The following is an 18,599-nucleotide window of genomic DNA, read 5'->3' on the forward strand; positions in this document are numbered from 1 at the left end:
GAAGAGCAGAGCCCGGAAATGTCCTGGAGTCAGCCTTGGGGATGACCCTCATAGTAAGTTATCTTTCCTTGGTGACATCTTTCTCTTTATCGTGTCAAAGGATACATCTAACTTGCCTTGTTATTTTGCAATCTTCCCTAGATCAACATCGCAGCATAGCCCGGGCTAAGGCTAGAAATGTTGACCTCCAGGCCGAAATCCATGCCACCAAGATTGCCCTGACCGCTGCTCAAGAAGGCAAGTACGATGCAAGTTTTCCCTTGCCTCGTCTCAGGAAAGCGAGCAGGCTGCAAAGATTGCCTTGCCTACTCTCCAGGCCCAAACTCCACAGGTCCAGGCCAAGGTTGAGGAAGCCAAGGCAAAACTGCTCGAGGCCGAGGCTGCAGTCAAAGAAGAAAAGGCAGCCTCATTGTCCTCCATGGAAGATATGTTGTACCATTGTTGGGCTTTTAACCAGGATGACAACTTTTCTTTCATGGCTCACACGTTGTGGGAACCGTACCTTGAAAAATTCAAGGCTCGGATCTTGCTAGAACCATCAGAAATGGGGGATGCTTCAGCGGCGGGCGAGCAGGAAGGCGAGCAGGTCACATCCTCAGAGCAGCCTGGAGGAGCTCAGTGCCAATCTTTTTTTATATATATATTTTTTTGTAAACAATTGCCTTGGGCTCAGTTTGAGGTTTTTCTCCTCGAGACAATTTTATTTTCAATTTATATATCTAATCTCTTTTATCTATTCATCTTTCCTTTATTATCTCTCATGTTTATGACTCCTTAGACTTGTACACTCAAGATTTTAGGAATTGATATTTAGATCGGGATATATATTTTAAGCTCGGTTATATCCAAACTTTATGTGTTGATTTATATCATACCTGTTAAGAATCAGGCCTTGGACCCAGTTATATCTGGGATTTTAAATATCTTAAACTTAGTTCGTGCTAGGTTTATTGATAACACGAGCTTTAAAAAGCCCTTGATTTTAAATAAATTTCCCAACTTTCCAAGTTTTGTACCTGGTTGTTTCCACAGTTTTAAATGATTAAAATTGAGTTTATGCTAGGTTTATTGACACCTCAAGCTCCTAAAAAGCCATCGAATATTCAATTTTCCAAGCCTCTAAGTTTTGGACCTGGTTGTATCTAGGGTTTTAAATGATTTAAACTTAGTTTATGCTAGCTTTGTTGACATCTCGAGCTCTTAAAAGGCCATCGAATAATCAATTTTCCAAGCTTCTAAGTTTCTGACCTGGTTGTATCCAGGGCAGTTTTATACCTGGTTATATCCGAGGTTTTAAGTAATTTAAACTTATTCAGCATCTTACTCTGATCCACCTCGGGTTATATGCCCCCCAAGTAACCAGAATGTAGAGACTTTCTTGGTTGCTTTTACCAACATCAATACACGAGCTAATACAACCGTAATAAGAAAAATTATTTAATAATCCATCTGTTATTTAACTAAATGACTTTTTATAATTAAGCCTTACATGGATTATTGTACTATTGATAATACTCTTTTAAATGCATGCGTTCCAGGTCCGTGGGACTATCTCCCCATTCAGCCGAGCTATCTTGAAGGTTCCTTCACGCAAAATTTCCACGATATGATATGGTCCTTCCTAGTTTGGTCCTAAAACACCATCCTTAGGATCCTTATTCACTAGAAAAACCCTTTGGAGAACCAAGTCGCCTAATCCAAAAATTCATCTCTTGACTTTAGAACTAAAGTAACGAGTGATTTTTTGTTGATAGTGGGTGAGATGTAACTGCGAATCCTCTTCTTTCTCATCAATCAGATCGAGAGATGCGTTAGGTAATTCGTCATTCTGTTCATGGCTAGATGTCTTTTGCATATGAGTGGTTACCATAGCTTTGATTGGAAGGAGGATCTCGCTTCCAAAATTTAAGGAGAATGGAGTGTGTCCCGTAGAGGTTCTGTGAGAAGTTTGGTATGCCCAAATCACTTTCGGGAGTTGTTCGGGCCATACTCCTTTGGCCTCGTCTAACCTCTTCTTAAGGCTCGCCTTGGGGGTTTTGTTCACAACCTCGAACTGCCCATTGGCCTAGGGATATGCTACTGAGGAGAAACTCTTAATAACGCTGTATTTTTCAAAAAAATTAGTGAAGAGATCACTGTCGAATTGGGTCCCATTGCCTGACACGATATTTTTAGGAAGCCCAAACCGACATACAATATTCTTCACCACAAAGTCCAGGACTCTCTTTGAAGTGATGGTTGCCAAAGGCTCGGCCTCTACCCACTTCGTGAATTAGTCGATTTCCACCAGCGTTTAACAAACTCCTCCTTGCCCATTGGTAGGGATCCTATTAGATCGATTCCCCACACTGCAAATGGCCACTGGGATAAGATCATCGTTAGCTTGACTGGAGAATCTCGGGAAACTATGGCAAAGTGCTGGCATTTGTCGCATTTCTGAACATACGAGAGGGAGTCTTTTGTTAAAGTGGGCCAAAAATAGCCCTGCCTCAATATTTTCCGTGCTATGTTTTGCCCCCCAGCATGATTTCCGCAGAAGCCTTCATGCACTTCCTGCAAAATGGTTTTAGCCTCCTCAGGCAGTTAACACCGTAGGAGAAGCAATGAATGACCACGTCTGTATAATGTACCATCCACTATCACATACCTCAGAGCTTGATAAAGTACTTTTCTTGCATCCTTTCTTTCCGCAGGTAGCCTTCCCGTTGTGAGGTATTCCATTATGGGGGTCATCCAAGTTGGTCTTGTGTCGATCATCTCAACCTCTATCATTTTTTCTGTCATGCTTGGACTCTCTAAGAACTTTACTGGCACTACATTCAAAGTTTCAGCTTCCTTGGTGGTGGCAAGCCTCGCCAAAGCATCATCATTTGAGTTATGCTCACGAGGTATCTGTTCAATAGTGTTGTACTCAAATTCGGATAGTTCCCCCTTCACCTTAGCTAGGTAAGCCGCCATCTTGGTGCCTCGAGCTTGATATTCCCCCAACACTTGATTAATCACGAGCTAAGAATCACTATAACACTAGACGAACTTTGTTTTGAGCTCCTTCGCCACTCTCAGTCCAGCCAGTAGGGCCTCATATTCGGCTTCGTTGTTAGACAATTCGAATTTGAATCTCAGAGCTGTATAAAATCGATGCCCTTCTGGGGAAATTAATATGATCCTAGCTCCTGATCCGTTCTCGTTCAATGATCAATCTACGAATAGTTTCCACAACTCTTGCACCAGTTCCTTCAAAAACTCTTCTTGAAATCTAGTGCATTCAGCGACAAAATCAGCAAGGGCCCGACTTTTGATTGAGGTCCGTGGTATGTACAATATCTTGAACATGTTGAGTTCAACTGCCCATTTTAAGAGACGTCCCGTCATTTTACGTTTTTGCAATACCTGCCTTAAAGGTTGGTTGGTCATGACGTTGATTGAATGGGACTGGAAATATGGTCGGAGCTTCTGGAAGCCAATATTAGATAGAATGCTAACTTTTCTCTCAGTGGATATCGTGATTCAGCTCCGAGAATTCTCTTGCTTATATAATACACTGGTTTTTTAGAACAGTCTTCTTCTCGAACTAACACGGCACTAACTACATTCTGTTACAGCCAAATAAAGGAATAGAGACTCTCCAGACATAGGCTTGGACAATACTGGGGGCTCGGCCAAGTGTGTTTTTAGGTTGAGGAATGCCTGCTCGCACTCGTCAGTCCATTCAAATTTCTTGTTTCCTCTTAGCAAGTTGTACAATGGCAAGCACTTGTCAGTAGATTTCGAAATAAAACAATTCAAAGCTGCTACCCTTCTAGTCAGGCTTTGAACTTCTTTGCGCGACCTGGGTGAGGGCATTTCTAACTGTGATGTGATTTTATCAGGATTCACCTCTATCACCCTCGTATTGACTATGAACCCCAGAAATTTTCCCGATGCTACTCCAAAAGTAAACTTCTGGGGGATTTAGCCTCATACCATACCTCCTTAAGATCTCAAAACATTCTTTCAAATCGGATACATGGTTACTGGAAATCTTGAATTTGACAAGCATATCATCGACATAAACTTCCATATTCCTCCCGATCTGATCAACAAACATTTTATTGACTAATCGTTGATAGGTAGCTCCGACATTCTTCAGCCCGAAGGGCATCACTTTATAACAATATACATTAGTTGGAGTCATAAAGCTAGTATGTTCTTGGTCCACAGGATTCATCATAATCTGGTTATATCCAGAATACGCATCCATAAAGGACATGAGCTTGTGACACGCCATGGCATCTACCAACTAATAAATCCTTGGCAGTGGGAAGCAATCCTTAGGGCAAGCTTTGTTCAAGTAAGAGAAATCGATGCAGGTCATCCATTTCCCATTTGGATTTGGGACCAGCACGAGATTGGCAACCCAGATCGGGTACTTTGCTTCACAAATAAACCCGCACTTTAATAGTCGAGTTACTTCTTCCTTCAATGCTCCAGCTCAGACTGTTCCCAAATGCCTTTGTTTTTAGGATTTTGCAGGCACGTTCTTGTCCAAGTTTAGAGTGTGCATGATTACACTCGGGCTTATTCCTACCATGTATTCATGTGACCAGGCGAAGATGTCCAGGTTCTCTTGTAAGAAATTGATCAGCTCCTTCTTCCTTTCATCATCAAGATTTTTTCCAATCTTAACAACTCTTGAAGCCTCTTTGGGATCTATACTTACTTCCTTGAGCTCCTCAATGCTTGGAGCTTTGATCTGTCCTCACCCATCTGTGGGTCAATGTCATCATGTGGGATGACATCACTGTCCTTTGCTTCTTGAGGATCTTCCATCCCACAAGTGTCTTCCACTTCTTGGGACTCCTCACCTCCATCACTTATGGCCATAGCTTGTTGCCCGAAATGTGATTTTCCCTTCATAGAAATGCTATAGCATTCCCTAGCAGTGAGTTAATCGCCTCTAACAGTGCATATCCCCGCAGTTGAGGGGAACTTGATTGCTAGGTGGCGGATAGAGGTTATGGATTCAAATGCCATCAACGCAGGTCGACCCAAAATTGCATTGTATGTAGCTGGACAGTCGATCACAACAAACTCGAGTAACTTGGAGACAGTTCGCGAGCCTTCTCCCAATGTTACCAATAGCTCGATCATCCCGATGGCTGCTGATCCTTCGCCAGAAAATCCGTACAAAATCATTGAGGTCGCCTTCAGTTCTATTACAGACAACCCCATATTTTCTAAGGTAGATCTGAAAAGAAGATTCACAGAACTGTCGTTATCTACTAGTGTCCTCCGTAATCTTCGGTTGGCGAGTTGAACGGTTATGACCAAAGGATCATTATGTGGGAACTGGACGTGACTAGCATCCTCTTCTATAAATATGATTGGTTGTTTTTCCAAATGTTGTTGCTTTGATAGCCGCTGTTCCGAGACGAACTCCACTCCATTATGGGATTTTAGTTTGTTAATGTATCTCTTTTGGGAACCTCTGCTCATGCTTGCCAGTTGGGGTCCTCCCAAAATGGTAGCTATCTCCCCCTGTTATCGGAGGAGGGTCGTCCTGATTTGCTTGAACTCCAGCTTGATTCATTAGAGCTTCAAGGGCTGACGGAGGGTTTTGTCCAACGGGCTGACTAGGGACCACTCGATTTTGGGCGTATTAGGCCAAAGGTCCTGCCCTGATAAGGGTCTCGATCTCATCCTTCAGCAGTCTACAATCATCAATGTTGTGATTGATATCATTGCGAAATTGGCAGAACTTCGAAGGATCTCTCTTCGCTCTTTGGTTTTTCAGTGGTTCTGGCTTCTTCCATGGAAGGCGAGTAGAATTGGCTAGGAAGATGTGCTGCCTTGTATCTGTGAGGTTGGTATAGGTTGCGTAAACAGGCTTGAACTTTTCCTCGGACTTATTTTTCTTTGTTCCGCTCTGGTCGCCTTCACAATTTCCCTTTCTCTTATTATTTCCCCTTTGGTTATTCTGGGTACAGGTTTGAGCCATAGCTGCAACATTCGTTATCGCTCCAACAGGCTGGACATGATTCTGGTTGGCTTCTGCGACAGAAGCTCGCGCTTCTTCTAGGTTAACCCTTCTTTGAGCTCGCGACAAGAACTCGTCCACACTATTAACTCCTTTTCTCTGTAATTCTTGCCACAAATCACCTTGAACAAGGATTCCTGTCCTCATTTCCATGAGCTTGGAGCTATCGTTGGCATCTCTAGCTCGAGCAGTGACATTGGCAAACTTACTTAGATATGCCTTCAACGGTTCGCTAGGTTGTTGCTTTACATTAGCCAATGAATCGGCCTTAATCCGAGCTGTCTGGGAAGCCCTGAATGCTCTCTTGAAATCAGCAGAAAACTTCTTCCACGAGCTATTTGAATGCCTCTTGTATTGTTTAAACAACTGCCTGGGTGGCCCAGTAAGAGTTGAGGGGAATAAAATGCACCTTAGATCGGGTCCGACGTTATGGGCCATCATCATGGTGTTAAACATCCCAAGATGATCAGACAGATCCCCATCTCTGTCAAACTTTGACAAGTGTGGCATTATGAAGCCCACCGGATATGTGGCCGCTGCAATATTTGGAGCGAAAAGCTCGAGCTCATCCTCAGAGTCACAATCGTCTTTGTCATTTTCAGATGGTTGCTTCTTCATTTGCTCTTCCATATGAGCTAACCTCTCGAGGGTTTGGTCCTTAGTCCCTAGGTTATTTTGGGGCTGTTCAACAGCTCCCACCCTATCGTACGCGTTTGATGGGTTGTTGTCCCTCGAAGCTCGAGCTTGGTTTGGTGGGGCATTCCCATTATCACGTACTATGGAAAGATCTCCCTCTTGACGAATATAACTCATCTCGAGCTGAATTTCTTCTCTGCGAATTTAGGCAATAACGTAGATCAGGCTATGGATCATATTGAGGGTTTTGTGCTGAACTTAGATGATTTCTTAGATCACCCTCGGACCTACCACTTCGACGACTCTCAGTCCAATAACTTCCATTTGCAAAGCTTACAGCTCATGGTTGAGGCCGAGGATCTGGATTTTCAATGTGTGTCCGCGGTACATAGGTATGGGCAGATGGAGGAGGATTTCTCCTCCTGTCTCCATAAGCAGGAATGTCCTGCGTAGGCCGAGGTGGTGTTGGATGTTTAATAGGTGAGGGGGGATGCCTTACTGGCAAAGCAATCCTTGTCCCATTAAGGCGAACTAAATTAGCCCGCCTCTGTTCTGCCCATTATTTCTAGCTCTCTACGCCTGACGATCCGATCGTGACGCAGGAGGGTTAGTTAGAACATTCTGTCTCTATGAGCCTATCCCAGCCCCTCCTCATGGGTTTACATGGGTATTCCCAGGCGTGTGTGAAGGAGGCATCAGATTTGGGTCGCAGTTCTAACTGATTGACTGACGTGCTGATGACCCCTATGAGGGCCACTAGGTTGAGCATTTTGACGATCTCGTGCTGTTGGCACAGAACTCGGGGTGGCAGTTCTAACTGACCGACTTGGTTTGGATCGGTTATTCCTGTGGGACTTATGAGACCCACTTTGCCTCTTTCCGACATTAACATCAATTGACAGAGGGGGTAACTGAGCCAAAACCTCCTCAATTTGCCTGTTTTCCTTAGCAAGATGGCTTCTTAACTGAATATTTCCCAACTCAACCGCAGTTATGTAGTTTGGGTTTGGATTCGGTGGCAATGACGCCAAACTCCCAGTATTGACGTGACCTGCCGGTTGCTTTCCCAGACGTTGCTGAACTTCAAGGCCATGCTCATTTGAAACAGCGGTATGATAGGCCTCTTGCCCACCAGGCTATTCTATCTCATTGTCGTGCATTGAGTGAGTGACCACCATGATGAGATTTGAATGGGATTATGATGAAAGCACTAATTCCGTCCTCTCAATGAAAGCACCAAACTATTGACACAGTTTTTCGCCAACAATGTACTGAAGAAATAATAAGGTTGAATTAGTGCTTAATAATAAACCAAAATATGAAATGAATTAACAAGAACACAAATATTTTTACGTGGTTCAGTGACTAAAATCCACCTAGTCCACGAGTCTATATTATTGTTATTTCTCTCTCTATTTTGGCAAAGTTTCATTATTATAGAATAATCGTCCCTTTCCCTGTCCAATATTCTCAGTATTTATAGAGAAATTCTATGGACAGGTTTGGGTAACCGCGTGAGTCAATCACAGATTTACATATTTATTACATTTAATACAAACAATTCCCATTTATACTGTGATATGATTTGATCATAAAATAAATGGTCTCCTAATATCTGGGAGATTAAATATGACAGGCTGGTCATAAATAAGCGTATAAAAATACCCGAGTCTTTGGGGATTCGCGGATACGTAGTATATTTGAATTATTCTGAGCTGGATATCTCTCTGAGCTCGTACTTCGACAACTGTTTGAATATCATGAGCTCGTGCTTCACAACCTTCATATTTGTAGCTCAGGTTAAATCCAGAACGCCTAACACTGAAGTTGCTTACGTGAATAATAAAAAAATCATTTCCTTGGTTATTTCTTCGTGTATTTATTTTCTAGCTGTACCCGAGCTAAATGAAGGACAAATGTTGAAATCAAGGTACAACACTATGTTTGGTTGTTTCCATCTCGAGTTTTTATTTTGAGAGACACGAGGTGGGGGACTTTGTAAAAGCGAAGTTTTGGCATCCACAAAAATAAAAATAATCTTTAAATGCGTAATGTTGGGATCCCAAATAGTTAAAAACATAAAATACGACAGTTGATAAGTGCATAAAACTAATGTACTTGACAAACAAATCATTTGAAACTGAAAGAGAATTACTTATAGAAAAATTCTTAAATCATGACACTAATGCTGACCTTGAACCCTTTCCAACCTTACAGGTTGGGTTGATCACACTATGCATATTACGCACGGAATCCTCACGAGCTTCCACCACCATTATCAGAATTTTCCCTTACCTACACAGAGTAACAAATGAGCTATAAAAACCCAGTATGGAAGCTAAGCATAAACAAAACAAGATTAACACAATCTCTAATTGGTATATCGACTAATCACATAGCACTAAAATATTTATCTTTAACTTTAACTAGCAATACATCTTAGACAAATCACATAGTCACAAGTATTGCGAACATATGGCATCAAACCATCTTATGTGAGGTGATCAACTTTGAGACCTTCGCAGTCAAGAGATTACCAGTAACTGTACCCAGGTAGAAAACTTCACTTTCCACAATGATGAACCCTATATAGTGGTTGTTCCAAAGTACATCTATAATGAGGCCAATATCTAATGATTTCATTAGCAAGCACAATACAAACACAAATTTCACTTACATACTTTAACTTGGCTATTGCATTCAACCCTGATAGATGGGTAATTTTATGCATTCTACTGACCATATAATCACATATACAGTCCTAACAATTTTCTAGCATCACAAAAAGCATACTAAAGCATATAATTCTACATAGCTAAGTTACTCTTTGTGTATACTTCCTTACCTTGCGTCCTTAGCTTTTCTTGAAACTGCTTTTGTGAGTGTTTTCGATCGCTTCGAAGTCCTATAAAAAATTAGGACATATAACTTAGTTTATAACTCAACTAAGTTTATAAATGAGAATTCAAGAAAACTTATCCCAATTTCTTGTTCCCGACTCTTGGTCCAAACCCAAGCCCACGGGCTAAAATCACCAAAATAAGCCTCTCGAAAGCTCGTACTAGACTTTGAAAATTATTATTTCCAGCAATAATTTATTCTTAATATATATATATGAAATTTCATGTTTAAACTCCAAATATAATTCTAGTTATGAATTCTTGAGCTCCGAGCCCAAATCTCGAGCCTTTGGCCAGATTCCTGAGCCTCGTCATAAAACTGAGCCCCAAATATGAATATCATCATAAATTAATCAGTAAAAATTTTTTAGTCCTTCAAAATAATTGTATATCCTCGAATTTAAAGATTAAACCTCAAATATCATTTCATGAGCCCCGATCCTAAAATCTAAAGCCTCTCTTCTAATCTTGAGCTCTAAGCTCTATTAAAATGTCAATGATAGTTTTAAATATCTTCTATCTCTTGAAAATATTATCCCAAACCCTGAAATAAGAATACCCGAGCCTTACATTAATTCCCGAGCCTCCAACACCAAATCCAACTTATGGCTCACATTAGCTTTGTGCATGGCCATGTATGGCACATGCAAGCTTCGACCTCTAGGGCCAAATTTCTACTACCTGAGCCTTTGGATTTTAGACATCACCACCACCATCATCACCACCATAGCATCACCATCATCTTCAACCATGACCACCACCACCGTATCCATGGTTCTCGACCACCACCCATGGTGGTTTTGGTAACCATCAATTTCCATGCACCAAAGTCTCAAAGGGCTGGTGCTCTTCCACTCTAGACCACACACACAAACATGTGCATATGGTTGAGGTGCTTGTACCCCAGCTCACCCTCTTGCACAATCTCACCACTGGCAACAACCATTAAAGCTGGCAGTGGTGCTTTCAAAAATGGTAACCACCCTTTTCAAAATGATAACCACCCAAAGAACTCAAGATCTAACCTCAACAATAATAGATCCATCATTCTTATTGCTTTCTACCATCAACATTTAGAAACCAAGTTCAAACATATAGGATCAACATATCTTTCATCTCTATAACAATCAACTTAAAAAATAACATTATTAAACAACTTTAATTCAACAACCAAAGTAAGAAATCCAAGAAAAGTGCTCACCTCAAGATCGAACACTTTGGTGATCTTATCTTCCTCTTGATTTATTCAAAACTCTACAACAAAATCAAGACTTCTAAGAACTCATCCATGAGATCAACCATCTAAGATTACCATATCTTTCATGTTTGTAACAATCAACTAAAAACTAGCATCATTAAACAACTTTAATTTAGCAATTAAAGTGAGAAATCCAAGAACAAGTGCTCACCTTAAGGCTGAATAATTTGGTGGTTTTCTCCTCCTCTTGCGTCATTCTAAATTCAACATCAAAATCAAGACTTCTAAAAACTCATCCATGGCCGAAACTATAAAGGGAAAATAATCAAGCTTACCCTTGTGTTCTATGTTCCCTTGGCCAAAACTTAGAGATGTTTCTTACTTGTAATTTTCTAGTTTCTAAAACAAGAAAATGAGATCTCTAAGAAACATTCCATAATCATAATCACTTAAAAGAAAAGAAACAACATTTACCTTGGTGTTGTTCTTACCTAGGCAGAATCTCATTTGAGAACAAAGTTCTCTTCTCTTAAGCTTTTTTCTTCCTTCTCCTTTTTCTCTAATTTCAAAAATGGTTAGGCACTGATGAGAGTGAAACCAACCACTACTCAGCATTTCATTCAAGTAACCACCCTCTAAAATCAAAGGAGTAATTTTCCTCCATTTTCCCCACTTAGGGCGAAAACTACATGATTAAAAGCTCTAATTATGTGCTTAATTTTATTTAAGCCACCAAATTAATCACTAACTATGATCTCAAACCTAAAATAACCTCCACTTATTACCCATTTTTTCCAATAATAACTCAATAATAGTCCATTTAATAATTTAAGCTTATAACTATAGCTTAAACTCCAATAGTGCTTCAATATTTTAACACAAGCATGAATCATAGTCTAAAAAATATTTTAATGATTAATGTGTCTCCAACACATATAATCATACTCTGAAGCTCCCAAACATATTCTATGATAGCCAAATAATTTTATATAATTATTCTAAGGCCCTTATAGTAGAATAAATTGTTTTCACTTAATATTTATTTTACACCACAATCCCACACTTCATTCTAAGCGATCCACTCACACTTCTTTTAATTAAAATAATATTTTTCAAATATTATTTTAAATTTTTGAAACACTCAACACATATTTAATTTAGGGAAAATACCAGTTTGACTCCTGTATTTTGTCCGAATACTCGATCAGCCCCTATGTTTTGTTAAATGACAAAATAGACCACGTGTTTTACAAAATGGAACAAAATGATACCCTAAGCTCAATTTCAGTCAAATAATTTTTCAATATGACTAAAATACCCTAAGAATTTTGAATTAATGAATTTATTAAATAATTAAAAATATATTTTAAGATAAAAAATAAATAAAATTGATTTTGAAATAAAAATATTTAAAAAAAAGATTTTTTTTCACTTCTCACTCTTCTCGTTTCTCTCTTTAATCCTCTATTTTCCCGTTTCTTCCCTGTTATCTCTCACCTCTTTTTTCTCTCTCTAACCCTCTTGTCGTTGGATTCTTCTTTTTCTTTCATTTTTTTTTTTTGCAGTTGATGGGTTGCTACTGGTTGGGTGCTGGGGCAAGGGGGAAATGCCTCTCCTCCCTCTCTCCTCTTTCTTCTTTTTCTTGTTGTGTTCATCTCCTATCTCTTCTCTTCTCTTTCTATGTGTTCATCTCCCATAATGTTGATATAAGGAAGTCGATTTAGGGCGGTGAGTTAGTCAGTATGAGTTTCGTGGTGGTCTGTTGGAGTTTCGTGGATCCTAGGTCGCCGTTCATGGCTGGGGAGGGCGAAGATTTGAGGGTACCTTTGACGACACCGATACCCAGTGGATGGCTTCGATAGCACGAGGTTAGCTTCAATGACTCTGGCTGCCTGGGCTCTTGGGTTTCAAGCCTTTGGGTTTTTGGGTTTCAAGGTTTACATTGGTATCAATTGATTTTTACTGTAGTATTTGGGTATTGTGTAAAAAATTTGGAATAGATTTTTGTTTTGAAATTTGGTTCACTAATAGAGATTCTTGGATTGTTATTGCATTTGATTTTTCTTATTTCTTTTGAGAATGTGAGGAACACGAGAGAGAGAGAGAGTAAATACTTTTTTATTTGGATTAGTTTTTTTTTTTATTTTTGTTAAATATATTTTTTATAATTTAAAATTAATTTTAGTCTTACATATATTAGTTTTGGAAACAATTTATAAGTTAGAGTAATGAAATTATGACACATGGCATTGTATTTTTTAAAAAATTGATATTAATTTAAAATTTGAGGGAATTTCAATCATATTGAAAAATTATTTGACCAAAATTGGGCATAGGGTATCATTTTGATCCGTTTTGCAAAACAGAGGGTCAGAGATGTCATTTAGCAAAACACAGGGGCCGATCGAGTATTTGGGCAAAACTTAGGGGCCAAACTAGTATTTTCCCTTTAATTTATTTTCACATAATTAAATAAAATAATTTTTTAATCCAGGTTATTACACCATTCTCATCTTAAAAAAAATTTGTCATCAAAATTACTTACCCAAATATTTATGGAAATCTTTCTCGCATATCCTCTTCTAGCTCCAAGTGGCCCCCTCGACTGTGCTATTGCTCCATAGGACTTTTACTAGGGGTATCTGCTTAGTTCTGAGATTTTTCGATTCCCTGTTCCAGAATTCTCTTTTGCTTTACTTCGTAACTCAAGTCCTATTTCAACTCTAGCAGTTCGTAACTGAGCACATGGGACAGTCTGATATGTACTTTCTGAGTATAGAGATAAGAAACACGTTATGTGTACTAGCCAATGCGGGTGGTAGGGATAAGCAGTAAACGACCTATCCTATCGTCTCAAGGATCTCTAACGAACCAATAATTTGGGGCTTAACTTACCCTTCTTCCCAAGCCTCATGACACCTTTAGTAGGTGAGACCTTGAGGAACACTTTGTCTCCCAAACTAAACTCGATGTCCCACCTTTTGGTGTTAGCATAACTCTGTTGGCGACTCTGTGCTGTGAACATGTGCTTCCTGATCTTTTCTGTAGAATTAGTAGCCTCCAAAACTAGTTCTTGCACTAATAATCATCTTTCTCCTACCTCATCCTAGTGTAGTGGAGATTGAAACTTGCTCCCATGTAGCATCTCATACAAAGACATTCTTATTGTTGCTTGATAGCTATTTTTGTACAAAATATTTATATGGTACAAATAATCTTTCCAAGACCCTAAAAAATATAGTGCGCATGCTGACAACATATCTCATAATATCTAAATAGTTCTTTCCGACTGTTCATCGGTTTAGGGATGGAACACAGTGTGTAACTTTAACTCAGTTCCCATCGTCTGCTGCAGGCTTTTTCAGAAATTTGAAGTAAACCTTGGATCCCTATTCGAAACTATCAAAACTGGCACTCCATGTAATCTTACTATCTCTTTTACATAGAGCCTAGCAAACTAGTCCATTGTATATGTCATTCTTACTAAAAGAAAATAACCTAACTTTGTAAGGCAGTCTATGACTACCCACACGACATCATGTTTATCCAAAGCCTTTGGTAAACCGACCATAAAGTCCATTGCAATCTCTTCCCACTTCCAGACTGGTATGGGTAGTGGTTGCTATGAGCCACTAGGCCTTTGATGTTCAGCTTTCACCTACTGATAGGTTAGGCACTTAGCCACATACTCAACTATGTCTTTCTTCGTTCCCGAAAACCAATAAAAGGTCTTTAAATCCTGATACATCTTTACTGTACCTAGATGTAGCGAGTAAGGTGTAGTGTAAGCATTTTGTAAGATTTCTCTTTAACATGTTGGCCATTCGATACATACACTCTTCCTTTATACCTTAGTAATTGACCCTCAGACATAGTAAAGTCTCCATCCTTTTCAAAGTAGAGCCTTTTGTTTGATGATTAATGTGTCTCCAACACATATAATCTTACTCTAAAGCTCCCCGTTGACGCGGTTTTTTGTCAACAGGGGATTTAGAAATCTGAAATAGAGAGATTAAGCTTTTTATAAACCGCATGTAAAGAAATATAAAAACACCCACAATTTACGTGGTTCGATTGTTAAAATTTACCTAGTCCACGAGTCACTATTATTGATCTGTTAAGGAACCCTAGGCAAAAATTGTTTATGACAATTTTGGTAGAGTTTTTGCCTACAGAATGTCAGTCCATTTTACTATCCACTCCACTTGTATTTATAGGGAATCATGGTGGCCAATATTGGGTAACCGTACTATAAATGGTAACGTACAATATTGGGTAACTTCCCAAGTTAATGGACACTTAAATATCCTAATTAAGCATGTTGTCATTCTACATCAATCTATAAATGTATATAACGATTGTATGCATTTATTGCGCATATTGGGCTTTCGAGTCTGCAGGGATTCTCCCATCCGAGGTAGATGACATTATCGAGCTAGATATGACTGGAACAAGATGGTTTGACTTAGATAGTGCTTTAGATTGATGCAGGCGATCTGGGCGCGAGGTACCTTGATCTCTATCGTTTGTATCTCTAACAATTTGAAAGATCCTAGGCTGTTCAGAACTCAGTGACACAACCTCGAGCAGTTTGTTCCAGAGTTAAGAAAACATCTCCAAATTCTTGCCTCCTTTATTTATTTTGTGCCAGATGTACCCCGAGATAAATAGTTGAGCTCATGTTTTTAGGGTACAACATTTGCCCCAAGAAATTGTGCCCACCCACTCACTCGAGTATGGGACACGTGTCTGCTTGTTATAGGTGCCCACTGGCAAACCCACATGGAGACAAGTGTGGGTGGCCGCCCCCACTGAAAAAAATTAAAATAAAATGTATATGTATTTTAATTAATTAATGTATATATTTTTAATTGAACCTAATATTTTACAAAGAAGGCTTTGGCATAATGGTTAAACTGATATGTACAAAAAAAAATTATAAGGATTAAGATCCCACCAAAGGTGTTTTTCCTTATTTATGCATTTATATTTTTAATATTTTTTTGGCTTATTATGTTATTAAAAGAAAACTTCACCCCCTAAAGTTAAATCCTTGGTCCGCCCTGGTAGGTGTTTGTTCGGGTTTCGAGTATTTTGATAGTTGTCTTGTCAACTTTTTGTTGTTGTTTGGTTTATTTAATACTGACCCTTAGATCTCTTCTTGCTTTAGTGTGGCTCTAATTTTTCCCCGAAATTTACATATAAATAGAAGAGAAGAATCTGTGCCTAGCCACCTTTGCATTCGAAACATTCCTTTTGTTTCTCTTCTTCTCAAAACATTCAAACTCTTTGAAATCCTTTGCTCCCCAAAAATTCTCAGGTCCTCACACTTGGATTTCTCATGCATTTTCTACTCTTCGTTCACTCGCCGATTAAGAAACCAATCTGTAATGCGCACCTCTGGTTTAATTTCATTTTCTCATTTTTCAACAAGTTTTATGAAATTTACAAATGCTTTTGCCTTACTTTGGTTATGTACGAGTTTAGTGTAGGTTTTTACTAGGCCAAAACAATAGCACTAGGAACGATTAGAAATAATGCACAAAAATGGGTTATTTTCTAGGTTTTCCAGGTTTAACGGATGAATGTTTAAAATTACAGATTTAAAGATTCAAGGGTTTTAGGTTCAGTTTTGGGTAGCTTAAGGGTTACGATATTGGGGCGATTTTGCATTAAATTGCATTTTGAGTCTTGAGGTCCTTTCCCAGAAGCTTGCTTCAATGGTCGAGGAGGTAAAGGAAGAAGAGGAGGTCACACCTTCCCAAGATTCGGGCCCCTGAACTAGAGACGTGCGTGGGAACACGCATCAGGGTATTACGCCTACTCTTTGACTCATAGATGCATTAGGTAGAGTAATAAGCCTTAGAATTTTAGGTTGTCATTTCTTCTGTTATTCGAGAGGTTATATTCCCAGGTCGCCTCTAATGGATCATTTTGTAATCAGGAAAAATAAATTTTTGGTCATGGCCCCTCCAAAGAGAAAGACTGTGACATGCTCCTCTTCTTGAGGCAAGGATAAGCAGGTCACCCTTGAGACACCCATTCCCCACTTTGGTCTAGTGGTGTAGAGGGAGGTCGAGGTAGGACCTAATAGTTTCTTTGAGGTCAAGAGGAACGTGTATCGAATAACGACTCAAGGAAAAGTCTATAAGATAATGATGAGTGGCGGGATAGAGATGAGTCCTTAATTTTATGCTCAACCTCCTTTTGCTGGAGAGCAGAGCTACACCCAGTTGCAAGATGACTTTGGGGCCTAGAGTGATGAGCATTTGAAGGTAGGGGCCTTCCTCCCGCTAGACCAGTACTTTGTAGACATCTTGAACTACGTCGAGCTCGCTCCCCGAATTCATATTGCCTCCTTGCGGGTTAAAGTATTTGTTCCTCAAGAACAAGTGGGAGGTCCCCACTCCAGAAGACATTTTGTACTTTTTATGTCTAAAAGCCAATCCAGACACTAAAACTCGAGGTGACGGTTCTACTACCTTACCCAATTTCCTAAGTCCGCCAGCGTCATCGACCTCCCCAACCATCTAAATGACTATAAGACCAATTCTTTATATCAAACTGGTTCAAGAACTGCACCCATCGATACTTTAACTGTCCTCGTAACTTTCTTAGCCTTTTGAACTTTTCACTCGAATTCCTTATCTTAACCAAGTTAAAACTTATTATGATCGGGTTGTTATCTTGTGCAACCATTTACAAGAGAACGAAACAGTCTGAGACCCTTGGAGGTCAATACTGAAATCTGGCCAAGGCTCCTACTAAGGAGAAAGAGTTCAGGGCAGTGCTGAACGATGCCACCATGGTGGCCTGTAAGCTGATCTGAAAGGATCAGACACTGGCCATCCAACCTTGAGGTCCTCCCCAGGAGTTTTCTCCAATCGTCGATGAGGTTAAGGAATAAGAGGAGGTCGCACCGTTGGTATGTAAAGGAAAGATCTTTGAAGATAGTCAGGAGTCTAGCCAAGGTCGCCTTGTGTAATGACCCAAAAATTACTAATAAGGCTTAAGGGCCTTGATTAGTGTGTCGGGAGGGCACAATTTGAAGTTATGTGAATTAATGGTGAAAATGCATGATTATGTGATAAGCATGCTTATATGATTATTTGTATATATGAGATTCATGACTATGAGTATTAGTATGCATGTAGACCTTGTTTAGGCTATAAGGGTATATTTGTAATTTTGGCCCGTCGAGGGCATAAATGTAAATATTTGTGATAAATTGTTGACCACATTATTATGTGGATATATCTGCAGCTTGTGACTCGAGGCGATCCTAGTGAGCGGTTCAGCGGAAAAGTCATGTTGGGAATTTATACCCGGCTCGTGGGAGTCCGGGGTTATTCCTTGGAATTTGAGAAGTATATTGGAGATTATTTGATATTGAGGAATATAATTGGTGATTAGTTAGGTGTCGAGATGTAAGTGGTAAATATTAGAGACACTCGAGGAATTAGCGGGAATTGGGAACAAATGACCAAAATGCCCTTGGAGGGATTAAGGGCTTAGATTTAATGGGAGGGTAATATGGTCATTTGGTTTATAAGGGATAAGAGTTATGTCTGTCCTAATGACTTAGTGGAATGTTTAGAGTATAGTAGAAGTTGAGAGAAAAGGGAAAGAGACAAAAGAGAAGGAGAAAAAAGAAAGGAAAACAGAACTCCTAGGTTACCCCTTCTCTCTCTCTCTCTCTCTCTCTCTCGGTTTATCATTCTTCTTGCACCATTTCTTGAGAATTCTTGGAGCTGTGGTTCAAAGGAGGATTAGGTCAAGTTTAGCACCTGAGGTTCTTGGTGAAACTAGGAGGTCCTACTGGAATTCAGTCCAATTGAGGTAAGTTTCA

This window comes from Humulus lupulus, chromosome 8 (assembly GCF_963169125.1).
Source record: "Humulus lupulus chromosome 8, drHumLupu1.1, whole genome shotgun sequence".
Classification (NCBI taxonomy): Eukaryota; Viridiplantae; Streptophyta; class Magnoliopsida; order Rosales; family Cannabaceae; genus Humulus; species Humulus lupulus.